At 44.0% G+C, this 23,879-nt stretch overlaps 1 protein-coding gene across 1 annotated transcript in view; it reads left to right on the top strand.

The window, feature by feature from the left end:
* The window catches only part of LOC116738288, a 618,526-nt gene that overhangs the window by 499,121 nt on the left and 95,526 nt on the right, over positions 1 to 23,879 (top strand). The gene's annotated exons all lie outside the window — the stretch shown is intronic.

A 23,879-nucleotide genomic window follows, 5' to 3' on the forward strand; every position in this document is an offset into this window, starting at 1 on the left:
CAGGACTGTGCTTTGGCCAGTGAAATGTGAGCAGAACTGATCTGTGTGGATGTCCAGTCTTTTAGAAAAGAGACTCCAGTGCAACCCTTCACGTCTGGGTCTTCCCCATCTATGAGACTGGAAGTAAAGTGCTCTAAGGCCCAAGGTGATGTCAGGGGCATGGGATGGAAGGAACGTGGCCCACGAGTCTCTGTTTGGAGGACAGCAAAGAGCTGTCAAACGTACACACCCACACTGAGCTGTTGCATAAGTAAGGGCAATTCTTTTTTATTATGTTAAAGTACTTAAAATTGGGTATTCTTAGTTACATCAGTGAGCCTGCCTTAATTAATACAGAACCTTCAGTTGTCTGAGAGACAAACTAAGCCAATTGTTGAGGGTGCCATCCCAGCAAGTTCTGAGGAAATAGGACATAAGTTTGCATACTTTTATTTACCATACAAATTTGTGGTACAAAGCTAATGTCCCTGGCAAGCAAGAATAAATGAAACAGGTAAACGTCTCTTTGCTCAGAAGGAAACTGCTGGTGGAAGGCCAGAGATTTCTCTCCTGCCCCCTCTGACCGTGATATGGGTGTTCTCGGCATTATGAGCTGCTGCAGTGCTGCTAATTCTGGAAAGTTCCATTCTGAGAGCTTGCTGAGGCCTTTCGGTTGTATTGTTTTCATTTCCATGAAACCTGAGAGCCCCAGGAGTGCCACCTGTCTGAGAATTCTCTGTCTTGACCGGACACACACGAGCCCCGGACCATACAGGGAAGACATGGGCCCCAGGCATTTTTAGAATGTTAGCACACGATGGGACTTAACTATGACACATCCCCCGTCTGAACTAACATTTTCTCACCTGTACCTGAGGGGGTTGAGTCAGATTACAAGCTAATAGCTGGGGAGAAAGTGCAGCCTGCAGGTGTGTGTTCCTTGGCTTGCAAGGTAACGTTATGTATTTTTTTAATTAGTTCCCAACAGTTAAAAATTAGGATTTTTGCATTTAAAAATCCGACAGCTCTTGAAAAGTCTGGCAACACTAAGCTTGTGTTCCCTCAGGGCAACAATTGGCTTTCCTCTCCAGACGTGACGTATACTCTCTGGGTTGCATAAATCCTGCCCCATCCCCCCAGGTTATTCATTCATTTGCATTGCCTGCCTGGATAGCCTGTGTTGGTACTTGAGTTTGAGACCCTGATTCTAGACGATTTCTAGCAGCCCCTTCTACCTGGTCCAGATGAACAAGGTCGCATCACTTTGTTACATAGTCTATTGCTGTATAGCAAGCTGACCCAACACACGGTGACTTCAAACAACCACTGTTTAACAATATCTTGTGACTTTGCAGGTCAGGAGTTCAACAGGGCTTAGGTGGACATGTCTTCTGTTTCATACGATGTCAGCAGAGGTCACCTGTTTCTCTTCAGCTGGTGGATGAGCTGGTATGGAGAGTCTAGGGTGGCTCCATTCACATGTCTGATGCCTTGACGGCAATGGTTGGAGGTTTGGATTTCCTGTGTCTGTCACCTGGAATACCTCTATGTGACTTCCCCAGTGCAGCATAGAATTGAGGTGGCTGGACTCATATGGTGGCCCAGGGGTCCCCGAGTGAGCATTCTAGGAAACTCAGGCAGAAGCCACAAGGCCTCTTGAAACCTCAAATATTCCAGAATATCACTTTAGTCATATTCTATTAGCCAAGCAAGTCACTAAGTCCAGCCTAGTCATGGGGAGGGGAATTAAATTCAATAGGAAGAATAGCAAAGAGTTTATAACATCTTTAATCTACAGGGTTTTTATTTAAATTCAGTTGCTCTGCGTTAGAAGATACTGATTAGGCTAAATAAATATATCTTATAATAATTCACTATATTTCATAAACATTTTGTTCCTGATCCAAGAAACAGAAGATAGGTCTATATAGGAGATAGTTCACTCTACACTGTGCCCACTGCCCTTTTAGATGTACCCCCACAGCATGCAATATCACAAAGGACACTTTAGAATACAAGTAATTGAACTTCAAGCTTTTATAAGAAAAGAGAGAGAGAGAGAGAGAAGAAAGTATTGATTCATATGAGCATAAGTAACTACATAGGTAAATACAGTATTTTTTGTAATTCTTTTCTTCCCTATCTGATTTAAAAGACAACTATATAAACCGATAATTATAAAACTAAGCCAGTGCCTTTTAATGTATAAAAATGTAATTTCTATGATGAAACTAGCAGGGAGGAGGAGGGAGGGTATTGTGCTTTATTTGATGCAAAATTTCTATATACTATAAAAATTAAGTTAGCATTAATCCAAACTAGATTATTTTGAGTTAAAATGCTAATTTCAGTCCCCAGGGCAATTACTAAGAAAAATAATTTAAAATATTTTATAAAAGAAAGAGAAAGTAAGATAGTAAATTGAAAATATCTATTTAATACAGAATAAGTCATTAATGGAGAAATGGAAGAACAAAAAAGACATGAGACATACAGAAAGCATATAGCAAGATGGAAGAGGTAAATCCTACCTTTAAAGAATTACATTAAATGTAAATGAATCAAACATTCCAATCAAAAGGTAGAGGGATTAGCAGAGTGGATGAAAACAGTATCCAACTATATGTTGTCTACAAGGGACACACTTTAGATTCAAAGACACAAATAGGTTGAAAGTAAAAGAGTGAAAAAATAAGCATTTGGCACGCATATTCAAAAAGAAAAAGAGTAGAACTTGCATTAGCATTAGCATCAGCTGGGTCTGGGAGTCCTAATAATGTTGTCAAGATTTAGTCTTACTCAGTTAAGCATTCTTCTGTGTTAGTTCGGCATCCCCTGGTGGCCCCCCAGAAGCTTCAGGTGTTGCAACTCCAATGTGAAGTTAAGTTTCTCTGCTATACCAGCGAACTTTCTGGTGTGAGTTTCATTAGCCTGCTTGAATCAAACATCCACTTCTGAGCCAGTTCCAATGACCAGGCCTGAGTCACGTGCCCTACCCTGGATTCAGAGGCAGTTTGGCTTGGCCTCTCCTGAACAATATTCCTGAGAGTAGGTGAAGGGTGCTCCTACAGTGAAGGCCAGGGAGCTGTAATCAGAATAAACAAGAGTGAATAGTTGGCCACTAAACAACACAAGTGCCCACTGCGCATGCATTGGGCCATCTTGGGTTGGAGGGACATTCTGTAACTATAGAAAAAAACAAAGCTAACTAAACTCTGAAGTGTGGAAACTTTACGTTCATGTCTTTAAGTGTCCGAAGACCTTCTCAATTAATTTTTAAAATACTTGTAGCTCCCTTGATACATAGGACATACTCCAGTGGAGTTCTGTGACATTGAGAAAAGGAAGAACGGAATCTCATATTATGAAATACCAGCTCTGTACCCCTCCTCTTTACATACCTAATCTTACTCAAGCTATGTTAAACCCTGTGAACTAGATGGAATTCTCAGCCTTTTGAAAATGAGGAAATGGAGGCACAAAGAGATCAGTATTTTGCCAATATGACCATTTGCCAAGTGGCAGAGTCAGGTTTCCACTCAAGTCAACACAACCCAGAGCTGGGGCTCTTTGCCGTCTCCCTGCCTGCATCATACTGCATAGCGTGTCGTTGTTATGTATCTTCCTACATGCCTGTGTTCAGATAAGAACTGGGAAGAAGCCACGGACATGCCCAGGGTAGAGTTTGGCTTCACCACAAATGTGGGGTTAAATGTCAGGATTCAAGCTAAACCAGGAGTATCGAAGGCTGAGCACCAGTGAAGCACACGGTCAGAACTTCTTGGCTTCCACTTTACTGGAAAGTTATTTCACCATCAATGTCTGGAGGTTGGTGGTTTTGTATCTTGTACATTCACGTTTTGCTGAGGCATCTCTGATGGGGGGGGAGGGGCATCAGCAGCAGTTTGCAAGACGGTCTCCCCACGGCAGTGGCTCATGATTCTTGCGTTGATTTGTTTCTCGGTTCCAGTTCATATCACACCCAATTTTCAGTCTTTGGCTTCATCTCGGTATGAGGCATGGGTCGTGATGAAAAATGGGATCACCACACCTTTTCGTTCACTTTGCATTCTCTGCCTCCTCTTGGGCAGAGGTGTATAACCAATGCTGAAATTGGACGGTTTCCTTCATCCAGATATTTCTTGGAAAAACGCTTCTCTCCTTTTTGATGGATTAAGGCAGTAATCCCTACAATGTGTTCTGTTGAACATAATTACCAGGAATCTCCGCCATAAACAAATGGGGTGCTGCTATCAGATTATGGTGGGATATATGTCAGGCAGGCAAAAAAAAAAAAAAAATCATCCACTCCATTTCCTCTGAGGTTATAAAGTGCTGGAATAGACCTTTTCTACCAAAATTATTTGGCGAGCCAGTCCAAGGACAGCAATAGTCTGAATCCAAAATGTAGCACTTTTATTTATCGGGAATGAAAAACTAGTCCCCACCCACAGCTAGGGAAAACTGAAAACTAGGAACTTGGCTTTACAGGAGACATAAAACCTCTTTCACTTGTATCCATTCCATCCTCCCTTTTTTTTTTTTTTAATGAAATGAAAGGTTACTTTGATAGCAGAAAACTGTTATTGTTGCTGAATTTGCTAAGAAAATTGGGCAATTTATCAGTGAAGATGGCAATAGCAAATTCACAGGGTTGCCAGAGGCATTATTTTGCCGTCCTCAGCAGCATTAACAAGTTGGAAAAAAAAAAATTCTAGGTTTCAGGATGGCAAGAATGAATTTTGGTCTCCCAGGCAGGAAGCTGGATGGTGGATGTGTTTCCCACTGAGCCAGTCCTAGTGGGCACCAGAGGTTTCTAGAAAAGAGGCCATGATGTCAGATTCTGATTAGCATTAATGATGGGTTGCTCGACGAAATCTCTGAACCTTACACTACAAATCTTCCTGGAGGATTTGGGACTAGCGGTCAAGATTAAGTGACTATTTTCTCTGTCCTTGCTGGGTTAGCTCTTCCTTATTGGCATTCTATGTAGGTTTTTGGCTTTGAATAATGTCTTGTTCTGTAAAACACCAAGAAATAGTGTCACGGTCGGGAGCAAAATGGATGGTGTTGCGTTGATACAGCAAACACTATTTTGAGGGGATAAGTGAGTCTGGGCGGTGATAACGTTGAACAGCAAAGCTATTGTTATTGACCATTTTATAGGAACAGGTTCTTTTTAAGGCCGCGTGCCTCCATATTTTATAAACAATGTACTTGAGAAATGTCCAGCGAGGTACAACGGATAGCATAAGAATGAATGCTGAGTTAAGACAGATAGCCCAGTTTGAAACTCCTGTTATGAAAAGTAGGAAATATAGATACAGGCAGAAAATTATGTCAGGTAGAAAGATTAAAACACAAAGCAGCTTTCTCCAAAGAGTCATGTCCGTGGTCCCCTCTGTAAACAGCCAGTACTTAGGGACAGCAACAAATGGTTGGAAACATAGAAAAAGGCGTGGCCAGGGAAACGGGCCAAAGCACAAGGAAGAAGAGAAAAAGAAGGAAAAAACAGATATTTCGCCTACACCAAAGCACAGAGAGATAGCATGTGAAATCCACCATTTGACAATCCATTTCTGCCAATCACAGGCAGCAGCTTTCTTGGGAGAGAATGTTAGACTGAATGTAGGATTGTTTAGGCAAAAGACCCGTAGCAGCCAACAATTTGCAGCTCTATACTGAAAGGAGAGAGAATGGTTTTCTCTTGGAAATTCCACAGTCATGTGTACCTTGCATGTTCCCCAGAGTTCACTTTGTTTGCAGGCAAAGGAAGGTGTGGGTGAATTTGGGGAGCTCTTTTCAGAAGTTCCCTTGTGCCCCTCCAGTACACCACTACCATCACCATCTACATGAATACAGTCAGTCTCCAAGATGGCTCCCAATGACCCCCACCTCCTGTTGTTTGTGTCCTGTATAGTCCCCTCCCGCAGTGAATAGGGATGACTTCTGTAACCAATAAACCATTGCATAACAGACAGGGTGTGACTTCTGAGACTAGGTCGTAAAAGGCATTGTGGCTTCCATTCTTTCTCTTGGGTTGTTTGTCCCGTAGGAAGCCAGCTGCCGTGTTGTGAGGGCAGCCCTATAGAGAGACCTGCCAACAGCCGAGTAAGTGCACCATCTTGAAAGTGTATTCTCCAAATCCAGTCCAACCTTTAGACTGCTGCAAAGACCATCTTGAAAGTACACCATCTTGAAAGTGTATTCTCCAAATCCAGTCCAGCCTTTAGACTGCTGCAAAGACCATCTTGAAAGTGCACCATCTTGAAAGTGTATTCTCCAAATCCAGTCCAACCTTTACTGCAATGCCTGCCAACATCATGACTGTAAACTCACGACAGACTCAGGGTCAGAGCTCCCCAGCCAGGGGACCCATGACAGACTCAGGGTCTTATTCCCAAATTCCTGACCCACAGGACCTAGAAGGTAGTACTTTGTTTTGTTTTGCTATAAGCCATTAAATTTTAGGATATTTTGCTATGCAGTAATGGTTGACTAGAACAGCTGACTATAATTCTTAATTTGGGATTTGCTTCTATAATTGTAATATTAAAATATTTCAAACTTTTATATGAGAAGATAACAGAACAAATGCAGGTAGAAAGGGGTAAAATTACGTATCCCGACATGAGTGTCTTATGCAATAAAAGCCAGATAAATTAACATCCTGTATGTGTGATGTGTAAACCACATCACATACAAGACCTAATAAGATACTGTATAGACTTGGGTTTTGCTCTGAGTGAGATGGGAAAAAAAAAAAGCCATCAGAGGATTTTGAGCAGAGAAGTAAGTGACATGAACTAACTGATGTGCCCAGGGGACACTGTGTGCCCAGACTACTGTGTACCCAGGCATGTGCTAGGGGGTCTTTGAGAATAAGGATGTCAAGCCCCTACCCTCAAGGTGTTTCCAGGCTCATTTACATTCAACCACACCAGGAAAAGTTTCACTCCTCCTATCCCTCGGGCTGTACTTTAGGCTTAATCCTAATATAAGAAGAGCGAACTAAGGGGAGAATCTGTGCATTCTGCTTCTGCACAAGTGTTCAGAAAAGCTACAACAGTTCTGTTCTTTGGCCCTGAGACTGCCTAACTTGGGTCTAAGGGCCCATTAGAAATGTTACAATGTTACAGGCTCAGAAGCTCTAGGATGCCCGTCAGGCCCGTCAGTCAGTTATGTTGTAACAAACAACCCTCAAAGCTCAGCGCTTAAAATGATGAAGTTTCATTCTTGCTCATGTTGCATGTCCAGTGCAGGTTGGAGGGGTCTCTGCTCATTGAGCCACTCTGGGGCCCAGGCCAATGAGGTTTTACCATCCGATGATACCAACATGCTACAGCAGACAAAAGAGGGCTGGAGTTCAATGCTTTGGCCCGTAAGTAACACAAGGCGTTTCTCTTTCCATTTCATGGACCAAAACTAGTCACGAGGGATCACAATTCGAGTCCCTGAAATCTGTGTCTCTCCATGAGACAGGAATAGAGTGAGGCAAACCCCAAACTGGCTTGGCTTCCTCTTAATGAATTAACACTTATTTACTGAGGAGCTATATATGTGCAAGGTACGGTGCTGGGTGCTGTTGAAGAGATAGAAAGTCAATTAGATATGGTCCCTCCCTTAAGGGAAGCATATGGCCTCTCAGTTTTAACATAATTATGAGAGTAAATCGCCTGGAATAATCATTATTTAATATGTTCTAGAGATAAATGCGCTTTTCAATTTCCTCATGTCTTTTTTCCCTAAGTAGACGGGAATAAGTGATAATTCAACTAATTGTCTGTTCCAGTTCCAGTTTCTTCTCTGAATTCTCCTCCATGATCAGGGGACAGCAACATGGTCCAGGATTCTGGAACAATTGTCACACATTGATCAAATTTGGGCTGTTGTCTTAAAGCGGGATTGCCAGATAAAATACAGGCTGCCCAGTTAAATTAGAATTTCATATTAGCAAGAAATACTTTTTATTTTAATTTAAATTTTAATTAGTTAATATACAGCACAATATGGGTTTCAGAAGTAGAATTCAGTGATTCATCACTTACATACAACCCCCAAACACCCAGTGCTCATCACAAGTGCCCTCCTTAATTCTCATCACCCATCTAGCCCATCCCCGCCCACCTCCCTCCATCAACCCTCAGTTTGTTGTCTGTATTTAAGAATCTCTTGTGTTTTGCTTCCCTTTCTTCTCTTTCTCCCCCTTCCCTTATGTCCATCTGTTTGGTTTCTTACACTCCACGTATGAGTGAAATCGTATGGTATTTGTCTTTCTCTGATTGATTTATTTCACTTAGCATAATACATTCTAGGTCCATCTACGTTGTTGGAAATGGCAAGATTTCATTCTTTTTGATGCCTGAGTAATACTCCTTTATATATTAATACGCCGTATCGTTTTCATCTATTCATCAGTCAATGGACATTTGGGCTCTCCCCATAGTTTAGCTAGTGTTGATAAGCAAAAAAATGCTTTTTAGTATAAGCATCTATCATGCAATGTTTGGGACATACCTCTACTAAAAAGTTATCTGTTGTTTGCCTGAGCATTCAAATTTAATGGGGCATCATGTACTTTTATTTGCCAAATCTGGAAAACCTATCTTAAGAACCCCTCACCATTATAGAAACTCCAGCCACCTCTAATTTCATACTGTACCACTCCCCTTTCCCACCACCACACAATTACTATGCCACACCGGCCACACTGGTCTCATTTATGTTCCTGTAACATACTTGGTCTGAGTCTACCTCAGGGCCTTTGCACGTGTTATTCCCTCTGCATGAGACATTCTAGGTCCTTGAGAGGCTGACTTCTCTCCTTTCTCCATCTCAGCCTAAATGCCACCACCTCAGAGAGACATCCTCTGATCAGGCGATCTAAAGCCACACCCTCTTGCCCTGTCTCCATCCTTCTATTTATCTCACTGTGTTTATTTACAATAGTTTCCACTATTGGAAGAGAGACTTGTGTGCCTCTCTTCACTATCATGTAGCTTCTCTGACAGCAGGGACCGTGTCTGCCTCGTCCCTCACTACATCCCAGCACTGACAACGGGGCCTAGAATGTAGTAGGTAAGCAATGAGCATTTATGAACTGAGTCATGCTTTAGTTTGCACAAGATTCCTGGCCTCTAGTATGTATGTATATGTGGGGAAGCTAAGGAAAGGAGGATGAGACAGACAAATGATATAACTTATTATAGGAGTAAATGTGATGAAAAAAAAGTAAGTGTAGCAATATGTTGAAGAGCCACTGGGGACGCCAAGCAGGGTGGATCCTTTTTTCGTAGAACTTACTAGGAGGGGCACCTCTGAGGAGGTAATGGGGGCTGAGTTCTATATAATGAGAAGGAAGGAGTCCCTTAAAGGGAAGAACATTGCAGGAATGGCAGCAATTGGAAGGTTCCTAAGGCAAGAACAACCTTGGCTTGCTAGAGGAAGACCGTTAACCAGCGTATTCGGAATGGCATGCAGGAAAAGGCAGCCAATGAGAGGGGTGTTAGGCGAACACCAGAGTAGGCTGGTAATGCAATGGTAATATACGGGAGGACTTTAACCAGGAGACTAATACGCCCCCCAAGAAGATCACTTTGGTAGCCATGGTGAAAACGAACGATGGAGAAAAAGGCGTGGAAACATGGAGACCAGATAAGAGGCCACCACAGTTGCGCAGGCAAGAGAAGACGGTGGGTTGGTCTAGGCTTCAGCATTGGCAATGAGGATAAAATGGGACAGATTTGAGATGGAACTATGGAGCCTCACCAACAGAAATTGCTTAATTAATTAGTGGAAGGAATGAGGGAATGAACGGGTGAGTGGAAGGATGGATAAATGGATTCATCGGTGGATAGATAGTGAATGGATGTTGGATGGATGGATGGATGGATGAATAAGGAAATAGAATAAACTGATTAAAATCCCAGGCTCTGGACCCTGATCAATCTCCTTTTGAATCTTTGGCTGATACCCTCATTAACAGGGCAACCTTGAAGAAGTAGCTCCACGTTAAGCCTTACTTTCTTTATCTGAAAAATGGAACAGTAATATGTGCATCATCAAAACAATGTGAGGACTAAAAGGGATAATGTCTTCTGACTCATTACACCCGTAGTTACTGTTACTTACCTCTAGCATCCTATATATCAATTTGTAACATAGAAGATGTTTTTTTCAACACCCTCATTATCACTTACTTTCAAACTGTTCAGACTCAGGCTGCACCAAAACCCAGCCCAAACAAAAACATTTATATCAACTGTTTAAAGTTTTTTTTTTTTTAATGAAAGGGAGAGATGATGCAGTGTGGGAAGTGTTATAAACTATTCAGTATTTCGATTTTTTTATTCACAATCCTGGATTCCCTTTGATGGTTTTTTAATATAGGGAGGGCTCTTGTGAGTATGTGTGAATAATTAAACTTTTTTGAGTTTGAGCATAACTTGGAAGAAGCTCATTTCACTGTCAATGATGTGAGGCAAAGGAAAACCCAATAGGCATCTTTTTTTACACTCGATAATTTTGTGGGATTTTTTAAAAAATTATTATTCTCTTCCCAGACAGTCGGAGAAAGTCGGCTTTGGGAGGCTCCTCACCACGCTTTTCCTATCTTTGGTGTTGCCTGGATAATCCTTGATCGAAGGAGGAGGGCAGGGGTGGTGGTGATGATGGTGCTGTTGTTTGAGCGTTACATGTGCACACACAGGAAGAGCTTCATTTTTGCTCTGTCCTGTAATGCTCCCAGCAACCCCTGGTGCAGGGGGTATTGCTGTTCCCATTGCACAGATGAGTCAAATGAGGCTCCCACAGGATACTGGACGTACCCAAGTAGCGCAAAGATTCACACTCACACTGGTGTGATCCCAGTGCTGGAGCTCTCCGCCACGCTCCAAGACTTCTCCTTGATTGGCTGCTTGGCACTGAGTCATTTCTCAGCATTATTTACTGTGTTTATTCATTCCCCTCCCTCCTCGTTGCCTGACAGCTATTGATTTTCGTGCATGATGGTGCCCTTGGCCTCAAATAGTTTTGCAATTTCTTCCCCAATTTTCAAGTGAACTTTATCATCCGTTGCTTAGTGAAGCTCGTCTTTGTTCTTTGGGCAATAATGGATGATTCAGTAAATGGCATGTCACAGAACAGGAGAGATGCGAGGGCGACCTTTATTAGATTAAATAGGTTTTCCCCACCCTGTGCTCTGTAGCGTCTTGGAATTGCTATGGGAAAGCAGACAACAGGGAATGAGTAGTATGTAGCTAAGAGCTTCCCAAACTTGCATCAGGAATTACTTTTCTTGATACAGTTATCTTTTTTTAAATTTTTTTTCAATGTTTATTTATTTTTGGGACAGAGAGAGACAGAGCATGAACGGGGGAGGGGCAGAGTGAGAGGGAGACACAGAATCGGAAACAGGCTCCAGGCTCCGAGCCATCAGCCCGGAGCCTGACGCGGGGCTCGAACTCACGGACCGCGAGATCGTGACCTGGCTGAAGTCGGACGCTTAACCGACTGCGCCACCCAGGCGCCCCTGATACAGTTATCTTTGTGGGTCATAACGATTTCCTATAAAGTGTAACAGTTACTGTATCAGTGCAATTCTGACATTATGTATTCAGTTTGCTTCAAAGCTCTCCAAGATGATAAAGTCACTCGTGAATGCCACCATCCCCACCCATCTTTCAAACCTGATTCCTGTCTAGAACCCCATCACCTGCCTTTTGGATGGAAGGCTGATAGGAATGTGTGGCTATAGGGAGATCACCTTGGCAGTCGGGTTTGCGACACTGTGCATGACCCAACTCCTGCCCACTTCCTTCTGCTCCTCAAATGCCACAAAGTGGCATTGTCTTTGTTCTTCAACCATACCAAACTTTCTCGCACCTCAAGGCCTTTAAACCTCCTGATCCCTCTGCCCAGAATGTTCTTTCTAAAGACCAGCATCAGGCCATCTTCTCTTCATCACCATGTCTCAGTGAAAATGTCAGCAACCTGGAAAGGCCTAAGATATCTCACCCACCCAGGTAGTCTTTTTCTGTCCATCTCTTTTCAGTGCATTTTTCATCAGGGCCAAGTCTTGTCTTATTTCTTCTCTTCCCTACGTTGGAAACAAATACTATGCATCTCCTCTGATTCCCTTGGTTCACACAACCTCCACCATGCCCTACTATGCCCACTTGAGCCCGCCTGGTTCTGCCTTCTGCGTCAGACTGAACCAGTCACATGCCCAGAGTTTTAGCCACTTCCAAATGTGAAAGAAGCCCTCAGCGCAGGGAGTGTGGGATCTGGCTTCCTGAGCAACCATCAGAGGAGCAGTCCAGCTGAAGGGTTGGATGTCCTGCAGAGCGGACTCTCCACTGGGCAAACTCTGACCAATGGAAAACAGGAGATGAATGGGGGTGGGGGAGTCACCAGATAGGTCACCTCTCCTTTCTTGCTCCCAGAGACTGCTTTGAGGCATGGTTTCTTCTTGCCGAGAAGTCGGTACACCAAGTGGGTGAATCTGCTGAGCAACTAGCCTTGTCTTCCACAGCTCATCATTAAAGGAAAGTCAGCACAGTAGCACATCACTCACATCCTTACTCACCTCCTTGCTTACTCGCCTTACTCGCTTCCTCTCCCTCATTCTTGCTGCCCTGAGTTTGTACCTCCCAAATGAAACACAAGCATTTTAATCTTTACCTCAAGCTTTGTTTTCTTGAGAATCTGGGCCAAGGCAATCCCCAGTACTGGGAACATTTCCTGGTACATACAAAGCACCCCGTATACAGAGGATGGATGGGTGGGTGGATGGATGGATGGACGGAAGGATGGACGGATGGACGGATGGATGGATGGATGGATGGATGGATGGACGGTAGGATGGGTGGATGGGTGGATGGGTGGATGGATGGATGGATGGATGGATGGACGGAAGGATGGACGGAAGGATGGACGGATGGACGGGTGGATGGGTGGATGGGTGGATGGAAGGATGGACGGATGGATGGATGGACGGATGGATGGACGGATGGATGGATGGACAGTAGGATGGGTGGATGGACGGATGGATGGATGGATGGATGGATGGATGGAAGGATGGACGGATGGACGGGTGGATGGGTGGATGGGTGGATGGAAGGATGGACGGATGGATGGATGGACGGATGGATGGACGGATGGATGGATGGACGGTAGGATGGGTGGATGGACGGATGGATGGATGGATGGATGGATGGACGGAAGGATGGACGGATGGATGGACGGATGGATGGATGGACGGTAGGATGGGTGGATGGACGGATGGATGGATGGACGGATGGATGGACGGATGGATGGACGGATGGATGGGTGGACGGTAGGATGGGTGGATGGACGGATGGATGGACGGAAGGATGGACGGAAGGATGGACGGATGGACGGGTGGATGGGTGGATGGGTGGATGGAAGGATGGATGGATGGACGGACGGACGGACGGATGGACGGATGGATGGATGGACGGTAGGATGGGTGGATGGACGGATGGATGGATGGATGGATGGATGGATGGAAGGGTGGACGGATGGACGGATGGATGGGTGGATGGGTGGATGGGTGGATGGAAGGATGGACGGATGGACGGATGGATGGAAGGATGGACGGACGGATGGACGGATGGATGGATGGACGGATGGATGGACGGATGGATGGATGGACAGAAGGATGGACGGATGGATGGATGGACGGTAGGATGGGTGGATGGGTGGATGGAAGGAAGGAAGGAAAGAAAGATGGATTGGTGTTCAAGGGCCAATGGGATGAATGAAAACTCAAAAAGGTCACTATTTTTGTCTTTCCCCATGGAACAAGCCTTTCCTACATACGCCTCAAACCCAACGTATCCTAAACTAAAATAACCATTCTCTTTCTTAACAATTTACTTTCTTCTTGCTCTTCTTTCCCAAGCCATAAATTCTTCCTCACCCATCACCTAATCTACGCTTCATCTTTCCCATTTTACTCCCCAGGTGTCACTAGCCTCCATCCTCACTGCATGCTTCACAGCTACTGTTCCAGCTCAGGCCTGTGCAGTGTCTCACAGGATTGGTACCCCCATCACCAGGTGGCCTGTCTGCAAATTTCAACCATCTCCAGGCTAAGCCATGATCAGAATGTGTCCCAATTTCGGTTCTCCTGAAAGCAGAGCCTGAGGCAAGGGCCTGGATACAAGTGGTTTGTTGGGAGGACATCCTAGAAAAAAAAAGGAGTGAGTAAGCAGGGAAATGAATCAGGAAAGAAGGAAAAGGCAGCCAATATAAAGGTACATTATCAAGGTTGCTGCGACGGGCAACAGGGGCTTGGCACCACTGGGACCTCCTGGGAGCATCTAGAATGCCTCCTACAGCTGTGCACCTGAAGGATGGGAAGCTGGAACATTTATCCACCAGCTTCTACCCCATCAGTTCAGGACTGTCCCTGGTGGCATTAACTGCTCCATGCTTCCAGGCGGTGCTTGTGTGCAGGCCATGTGGTCCTCCTGTGGTGGTGAAAAAGGCTCTGAGATAGAAAGTGGAGAGGACACACAGGTGGGAGGTGGGTCTGGGCTCCTGTGGAACTGTCCACTGCAGCTGCAGCTGAAATCAGAAGCCGACCAAGGTTGCTAGAGGCTTCTGCTACAGCATGATCTCTAAAACGCACGTGCAAGTCTGATTCCCAATGGTTAGACTCCTGGTAACTTCCCTGAGCCTGGGGCAAGATGCCCGACTTTCTTAATAGAGCTCAGAAGACCACCTGTAGACTAACTCTACCTCTGTTGCAGTCTCATCTGTGATAACTCCCTACTCATCGTTTGCTCTCTGCACCATCCATGGGTCTCCTCTCCGTGACTCCTCTGCCTGGGACTCCCTTCCCATTTGCATTCCTTTCCTAGACTACTGGGTCCTTAAAGATGCCTTTTCTGACAATTCCAGGCAGAGTGAGCCCCCGTCCCTATTTCTGTCATTCCCCCGAACACATTTTTTTAAAATAATCATTGCCAGTTGAGGGGCTTCTGCTCCCCTACCGCTTAGACAGTGAGCTCAGTGGGCGCACTGACACACAAGGTTCTCTTCCTCTTGGCTTCCCAAATTTCCAGGGAGAACACGGGAGAGATGTTGCTGAATGGCTGGCTGGTTGGACGTGTGCACAAATGCTTCAGTGTGGACTCACTCAACAGAAAGTGGTCTTGGCAACTGGAAAGGACCCAATCTTCAAGGAGAAGCAGAGCCCACACTATGCAAGCATCTTGCTTCGCTCACTAGATCCCAATCCAAATAGTCTGGACCATCTGTTCACAATTGTTTAAGGATGCACAAACCATTTTTCCAGGTGTCCATCAAGAAGGCAACAGCTCTGATAGTAAATTCAATTCAGCAAACATTTGTTGGCAGCCAAAGAGCTGAGTCACTGCGTTGGACACAACATAAGAGGATGAGCTAAAAAACAAAATTCCTGGCATGTCTTTGGGCATCTTTGTGACCAGTGCTGGGGAGTCCCACACGAGGACAGAGACAGGTGAATCAAGATGAGACTGTCAATGCAGCCAGCCTTCCTTGTGTCAGGATGCCACCCCCTCCTCCTCTGTGCTTCTAGACAGGTATCTGCCCTGGGGCAAGGGCAGCCAATGGAGCCATTGACCTATAATCTGGAAAGGAGAACGTTCCATGTATCGCATACAGGTAGCCATACCCCACAGCAAACATTTAGTGAGCCCCTGGCTCAAAGGGCAGCCATCTGTGCCCTACGTTCATGTACACTCTAGCAGAGGAAACAGGCACGTAGGGGGACAATGGCAGTATGGTATCATAAAACAATGTGAGCCATACTATGTACGGAGACTTGCATACGTGTACAAGGGAGGGATGGGAGCTCTAAAGGTATTTACATTGATGAAATATTACAGGATACATGAATGTACACTCAGCCATTGCCTTTCTGTCTGTCATGTATTTACTGTCTTATATTCCCTACACATAGCCTTTCTTTTCTTTTTCCCTTTTAACCCAGTTGAGTGAGTATGTAATGAGTAGATCAATCTCAAATGTTTAAGAGGGAGGGCTGCAGAGTCCAACCACCTACATTCACATCCTACTTTGCCTCTTACAAAGGCAAAGGCTCTGTCATTTGGGGCAATTTACCTGCCCACTTAGTTTCCACATCTGCGAAGTGGGGATGATGAAAGCACGCTCTTTGTAACGTTTTGTGGTGGTGAAATGAATTGATAAATGAAAGGGTTTTTAAGGCACACACTAAGCCCTCAATAAGGTTAGCTATTATTATCGGTGGTCCTGTTGTTGTTGTTGTTAAGATTATTACACAGTGGCACAGTGTGAGTGCCAGTTTTCTGGAAAATTCTGAGGAAAAGGAAGAATTATTCTCATTAAGTAAGAGGGCAGGTTCTAAGTTCTAGTCACTGAATAGAGGTCCACAGGAGCAGTCATGTTTGACCCCTAAAGAATGTGGTTTTGATCCCCAGTTTTCAGATGGCAAGGCGTAAGACTAGAAATTAATTTTGCCTGGTGCCTCAGACAGCAGGACACTTCCTTTTTCGAAAGTAATAATTTGCTGAGCATCCGCTGTGGTTCTTGATTACTGCAGGCAAAAAAATATCCAACGCACTTGGAAAAATGGAGACTATATGCATAGGGCAACCAGAAACTATGATGAGGGAGAACGTTAAGTAAGAGGTGTGCTTAAAAGTGTGATGGAGGAAGGCGGCTTCTGGAGGATGCCTGTGAAGGAGCTCTGGGCCCTACCTCCATGGGAACGTTTTGGACCTCCCATCCCCAGGTAGAGCACTTGAATTCTGCAGGTTAATCAAGAGCCTCACAGGCCCAGTGGTGTAGGAGCAAATTTCCCCAGCCCAGAGTGGCTACGGACAGTGAAACGCTTCCCCAAAAGCTGCACAAATGCAACCATGAGAGCCAACGGGCGTGAGGCAATGCTTGGTGGCTCAGGGAGGGCGCCGCAGGGACCTGGATGGATGGATGGCCCTTTGCCTGGATGGATGGCCAAAGACCAGATAGGAAAGGAGACCAAGATGAAATTTCTGCCACAACAAGGGAATCAAGGGCCAAGGTAGGTTCAGGAAAAGAAATGCAAAGCTACATTTCTTGCAGATTCCCAGAACAAAAACAAAGTCAGAAATCCCTGTATGGAGATAGTAAATAGAAGTCTTGATTAAGAATCTGGGTGTTTAGAGTCTTAAAAGGTTGGTCATTGCTCTGCCTCTTGTCAGCTGACCAGGTACTTCCTTTCTTCTCTACTCTCTTTGCCTGTCTATAAAATAGACGTAGTAATAATACCTGCTGAGAGATTGCATGTGTTAAGTAGAAACTTGAAGGCTTGTTTCATGATAGGCATTCAATAAATGTAGGTGAATATCATCATTAGAAGGGAAGGAGTTAGGGAGGGGTCTTGGAGCAAGGCTGGTTGGAGGGGTCTGCAATGAGTTGCTGTTATTCCTGGTGGTGAAGATTCAGAAGAATCCCTCTCAGCTGGCACATGGTAGAATGTCACTGGCCCACCGAGAGGGCAGAAGAGTGGGTTTATGTGTGCATTAAGCACGTGGTCCCCATGTGCTCCAAGCTGGTCAGAGCCAATACAATGTTGCAGTCAAGGTCATGGGCTCCGGTGTCCCACTACCTGGATTTATCTTACTTACCAGCTGAAGATGTATCCTTGGGCTCGTCTCACCTGTAAAGTGAGGATAATACTAGTTCCTATTTGAAAAAAGTTATCCAGAGGCTTAAAGAAACGAACACAAGCAAAGTGCTTCTCTAAGCCTTCCTTCCTGGCATATGCTGAAACACACTATAAACATTAGCTGTTATTACTCTCATATTGTTTCCATCCAAGTTTACGCTTCAGCTGCTAGAATCCCTCAGGGTCTCAAATATGATCTCTCTTCCGACAATAAAACCCATCCAAACTCCAGACCATTTTCCCTCAAAATAAGAATATTAAAGCCACCAATGTTCACATGAAGATAAAGACCGGGACCCTCCTTTTTCATGCGCCCTGGCAGATATCTCCACTTGCGCCTCAGAGAGAAACAAAAACGTCAGCGGGGTTGCCCACAACCCAAAGTCAGGGGCTCCCAGCAGTGGGAGCACTCACTGACATAAGAACGTTAGCCAATCAAAGAAGGAACGAAAGAACAACTTGTCTGTGGGAGATCTTCTGTGCTTGTATTTCTTCTTTGAACCAAATATAAGGGAAAAAGTAACTTGCAACTTGTATCAGTTGATGGCCATTCGAATAATGCCATATAACAAACGAGCACAAAGCCTCAAGGGCATATGGTGAACACTTGTTTTGGTCCATGGGCTGTGGGCTGGCTGACTGGTTCTGCTGATCTGAGGCTGGCCTCAGCAGGACTCATTCCCACGTCCATGGTCATCTGCAGGAAAACCAGGCCATTTTGCCATCTTAGCAGGGCTTTTTCACATGTCTTGGGGCGGGGGCCGGGGGGGGGGGGCGTTCTGTTGGGTTGTCTCAGGTTTGCTCCATGGATCTTATCCCCCAGCAGGCTAGCCCAGGGAAGCTTTCACAGAAAAAGCAAAAGAATGATTGGGGATGCAGAAATGCATCAAGTTTCTGCTGGTCTCACGTTTGTTACCATTTCCTTGGCCAAAGCAAATGTCATGACTTAGCTCAAAGTCAAGAGATGGGATAGAATATGTACCCCCTACACACACACACACACACACACACACACACACACACACACACACATACAATGAGGAGGTAACGCAGAGTTAAATAGCAAAAGGTTTCAGTCCTGGAAAGGATAGAATTGTCCATCTCTTGTCCATCTGTCCATCAGTCTCTGGCCATAGTCAAAATAATTTGCCAACGTTGATTTCAGGAAAGCAGAGAGGAAAATTATGAGAGACCAAATCTACTGAAAGGAATGCCAGAATCATCCACAAAACAAGCAACTTTGAGGATGTTAAATAACATTTCCCCTTATGGACCTTTTGCATTCAAAGAAACACCCATTCTCACATTTCACTCTTTACCGGCTTAAAATCCTATCAACATTTCCCATCCCACCTACTTTGAATGAATCCAGATATGCCTTCAGAGGACAGTTTTCCAGGCATTCTGCTCCAAGACTTTAATATTCCAAGAATTACATATCCATGTGAAAATAAGTGAAAAATAACTTTAAAGACATTAAGATTTCTCCCCATTTCAGACAGGTTTGACTCCAATTAATGGATGAAAGTTAGAAAACTGCCCCTTCTCTTTTCCCTTCCACCAGTTCTCAGTTAAGACCCACTGAGCTGGATCATAGATGAAATTATTTTGAACATGATATCTGCTGTGGAACTCTCAGTCCCCACTTACCACGGCTTGTGGTTGAAAATCCTGGTGCCTCCTGTAGATTCCAGGAAAATAAATTAAAGATGGGACGTAAAATTCCACGATGAAGATTTAGAATTACAGCGGACTATTCCACCACTGCCTGTTTCTCGTGTAGAAGCTCTGGGAGAGGCATTCTTCCTTCTCCTCTGTGTTGTTTTATAAGAGGAGCTGACCACTTTAATAGCTTGTACATTTAAGATCCATAAAAGATAATGTGCAGTGAAGATGGTTGGGTCAGATAGACTCAGCGGATAGACATTCTGATAATCAATTTTTAACTAGGTAATAAGAGTTGACACCATGCGTCTAATACCTTCTGGTTTGGGAGGAGAATTCTGTCCTTTGTCCTTTGTGGTGAAGTTCACAGAACTGCCTGGCTAAATTCCAAGTACTGACCACTGGGAAGCACCAGGCATAATATTACACCTGATGGGCTATCAGTTTGACCTCTATCCTAAATTCGTTGGTAGCTTCCTATAAATTACGGGTTCTGTCATTTTATCTAAAGCAATTATTCACTTTCAGTGTGGTTTTGCTTGTGGCCAAGTTGAAATGGAAGGATCCATCAGCTGGATGTGTATTCATGGAGACCAACTTTTTTTTTTTTTTTTTGTCGGGGCTAAAAATGGTCTAAATGAGATTCCATAAATCAGTGCTAACAGCTACAGTAGTGAATTTTCTTACGGTAATGTAGGATGCTGGGGCTAAATCAACAGGCTCACTATTTGCTTCTACATTTGGTTGAAAACTCTTGATGTAACGTTCGTCTGAGTTCCCAGGCCACCACCTTATTTCCTGTTTTGTTTGACCTGGTTCTTTGGGATCCCATTGGGAAAGAGAAGGCAATATCATTACACTGAAGTTTTCCATATGACTAAAAGATGGTCATTCTCTAGGTGATGGCCCATATGAAAACATATTTTATTAATTTCCTTTTCTGGTGTTACAAAGTTAACCTGGGTCCACAACAACCAATGAAACAATTCATACATATAAGAGAGAGTTATACATTTTTTTCTTGTAATGAGGACTTTTAAGATCTACTCTCTCAGCAATTTTCAAATGTATGACACAGTGTTATTAACTATAGTCACCATGCTCTGCCTGACATCTCCAGGACTTATATGTTTTATAACCAGAATGTTGTGCCTTTTGATGACCTTTAAAAAAAATGCACAGCTATGCGTGGCAATGGATGTTAACTAGACTTATTGGTGGTGATCATTTTGCGGCATATGTAAATATTGAATCATTATATTGTACACCTGAAACTAATATTATATGTCAGTTATATCTGTGTCTGTCTCTATATCTGAAGAAATCTCTCTCCACCCCCCTCCAGACTCACGTCCCAAGGTGACCAATGTTAACAGCCTGGAATACAGATGTCCATGTATTTCTCCCATCTTCATACTCAACATGTGGTGGGGAGAACATGGAGAGACGATGGAGTAAGCCACGTGGGGCCTGGGGCCAAAGGCTTATTTTATCTTCATCCAAATGTAAAGGAAAACTCTGGAGGGTTTAAGGAGAGGGAGTGATAAAGTCTGTCTGTGTGGCAACCGAATGAATGCAGGAATACCATCAGAAAGCTGTTGTGATGTTGGCACCTGGGTGGTTCAGTGGATTAAGCATTTGGCTCTTGATTTCAACTCCGGGCATGATCTCACAGTACCTGGGATGGAGTCTCCTGTGAGGCTCTGTGCTGACAGTGTAGAGCCTGCTTGGGATGTTCTCCCTCTCCGCCCCTTCCCTATACTCTCTCTCTCTCTCTCTCTCTCTCTCTCTCTCTCAAAATAAATAAATAAACTTTATAAAAAGAAAGCTATTGTGATTGCTCAGGAGAGAGACATAGTGGTGGCTGGGACTGAGGTGGTGGCATGCAGGTGGAAACAGTAGATATTTTGAAGGTTAGGGGATAGATTTGGGGATACATCGGATGCTGTAGGGAAGATAGCCGGTTCTAGCTTGTGCATCTGGGAGCCAGTGCTACCTCGCCCGGAAAGAGATCCCTGAAGGAACAGGAGGCCTGGCACAGAGCTCATGATTCTGTTTGGGGCATGTTGAGGATGACGCATCCCCACGGCACTTCCAATATGGAGCTCACGTGGGCCGCTGGCTCCAAGGAGAGGTGCAGACCAAAGCATTCTGCCTGAGGAGGTGCAAGGACATCCCCAGCACCTAGCACGTTGTTCTAGCATAACACCTGCTCAGGAAGTGCTTGTCAAATGAACTGATAACAGGGATTATAGAAGAAGTTTCATGAAGGAAACCTCTCTCCCTTCCAGGCTCTCCAGAGGCCCAGGCCTGAGGCTCTTTGGTGTCTCTTAGAAACTAATAATGTGGCACATGTTCAACACAATATTCTTTAAATAGCTGTTCATTAGTCACTTGTTTAGAAAAGAGGCTCAACACTGCTTAAGGTGGGAGAGAGGAAAGGAGGATAACAGGATATTGAGAAACAGAAGGGTGACCTTTCCTGCTCTCTCGCATCCTGAACAATTCAGCTCCGGCCCACACATGCATGGTGTTCTCTGCAGAGAAAATAAGGGCTTGGAGGTAAGACTCCTTGAACTCAAATCCTGCCTCCGCATGTGCTGACTGTACGGACACGGGCACTTTATGCAACTTCTGGGCCTCTGTGTCCTCATCTAAAATGGCGGGTGGGGTGGGTGGGGGTTCATAGTAGGACCACCACCCCCATCAGCTTGGTCTGAGCTTAAATGCAGTAGCATACTTAAAGCATTCAGCAGAGCCCCTGGCCCATGGTAAGCACTCCCCAAATGCTGGCTGCTTGCTTCCTCGTGCACATCTTCCTTCCAAAGCCACAAAGTGCTGTCCCTAAAAGGATTCTAGAAAATAAGGAATCCTCCATCCCACTGCATTTCCTGTGATGTGAGAAGTGTGAAATGTGTCTGCCCCATGAGTCCTGTCCATCTGGCTTTGGCTTCTCATCTCTTTGCCTGGTCCGCCATGTTTTATGGCCTTCCAAGCTGGAGTCTGTCTTCTTCACTCGATAATTCTGTACTTGGGACAAGATACGTGTCTTCTGGGTCACCTTTACTGCCCTGCACCTTCTACACAGTAAGGGTGCAGTAAACATTTATTGCAATTATCTTAGTTACGTTTATCTGAGTTGGGCTGAGAGAGACAGAAGGAGAGATCGGGGAACAGAGATATCACTAGCGTTAGCTTTTGTCCCACACTCACCACCTTGGGAGCCAAATTTTCTGGCAGTAGTTGGTTCTGATATGTTTTCATTTGTTTGTTTTTGAAACTAACAAGAGCATGTGCTTATTACTGAGGTAATTTCTGTTCATTCCAGAAAATTTGAAAAAGTAAAAAAACATATAGAAGACTATAAAAACAAATAATAATTACCCATAATCCCCCTAGAGATAATCACCAGTGGTATGTTGGGATTATATATCCATATCTATTCTGTTGGTCTATTCTATATGACCATGTATATTCTGTGTATATATTCTACATACTGATATCTGATATATGTTCTATATACATATACACACTGGGATCAAATCAAATAAACTTTTGAAATCCCTTTTTTAAATTAACATTATTGCAGAAGAGCTCTCTCATAATTCAAATATTATCTGAAATGTGATTTTAACATTAATCTCTCCAAGGAATAAATGTCTTTTTGTATAAGTCTTTGCCTACATATCTATTTTCTCTAGGACAGACTTCACGGGAAAGGAATTTCTTTGTCAAAGGATGTGAACTCATTTTAAACCCTTGGTATCTTTTGTCAAATTGCTTCTGAGAAAGAGGGTAGCACTTTAAGCCACCAGCGGCCATGGAGGAGGGAGACATAAATATTCTCAGCCTCTCCATCCTTCCGTCCTTTTATCTTGGACAGTTTGATTGGCACAAAAAGGCAGTGACTTGATTTGTTAATTTCTTTGATTACCAGTCAAGTTGAACTCCTTGGGAACCATCTGTTCATATCTTCTGCCCTTTTGTTCTACTAATGGGCAAAAGCCCTTTTTTTTGATCTTTGAGAGCTCTTTACATAAGGAAAGAATTTATCCTCTTCCTGCTTTAGTTACAATTTTTTTCCTCTGCAGTTTGCCATTTAAATGATTGAGAAAATACTAAGTTTATAGATTTGCTTGAAGAAAATTGACATTGTCACAAATTCATAGATTTTCTTCCAGGTAAATATGTTCATTTCTCATATCTCATTTTGTTATCTCAAAAAGATGTTTCTAGTTTTCATCATAGGGAATAAAATGGGATATTATGCGTGTCTTGTCACAGTTTTTCCTAGGGTATCTTGGGTTTGCTAACGCAATTAAGAAAATTTCCCTCTTTAGATATTCTAACTGGTTATTGCAGATGTAAGTGAAGCTGTTGCTGTTTCTCTGTTTTATACTTGATCCATCCACTTTATCAAACGCCGATTAACTCTTAGGAGATCAACAAGTGAATCTCTTGATATCACCAGGGATACTTGGCTTTCCCCTGATTTTAATGAAAATGCCTTCTGTTTTCACCATTACTGCTGGTT

Source organism: Lynx canadensis, chromosome C1 (assembly GCF_007474595.2).
Source record: "Lynx canadensis isolate LIC74 chromosome C1, mLynCan4.pri.v2, whole genome shotgun sequence".
Taxonomy (NCBI): domain Eukaryota; kingdom Metazoa; phylum Chordata; class Mammalia; order Carnivora; family Felidae; genus Lynx; species Lynx canadensis.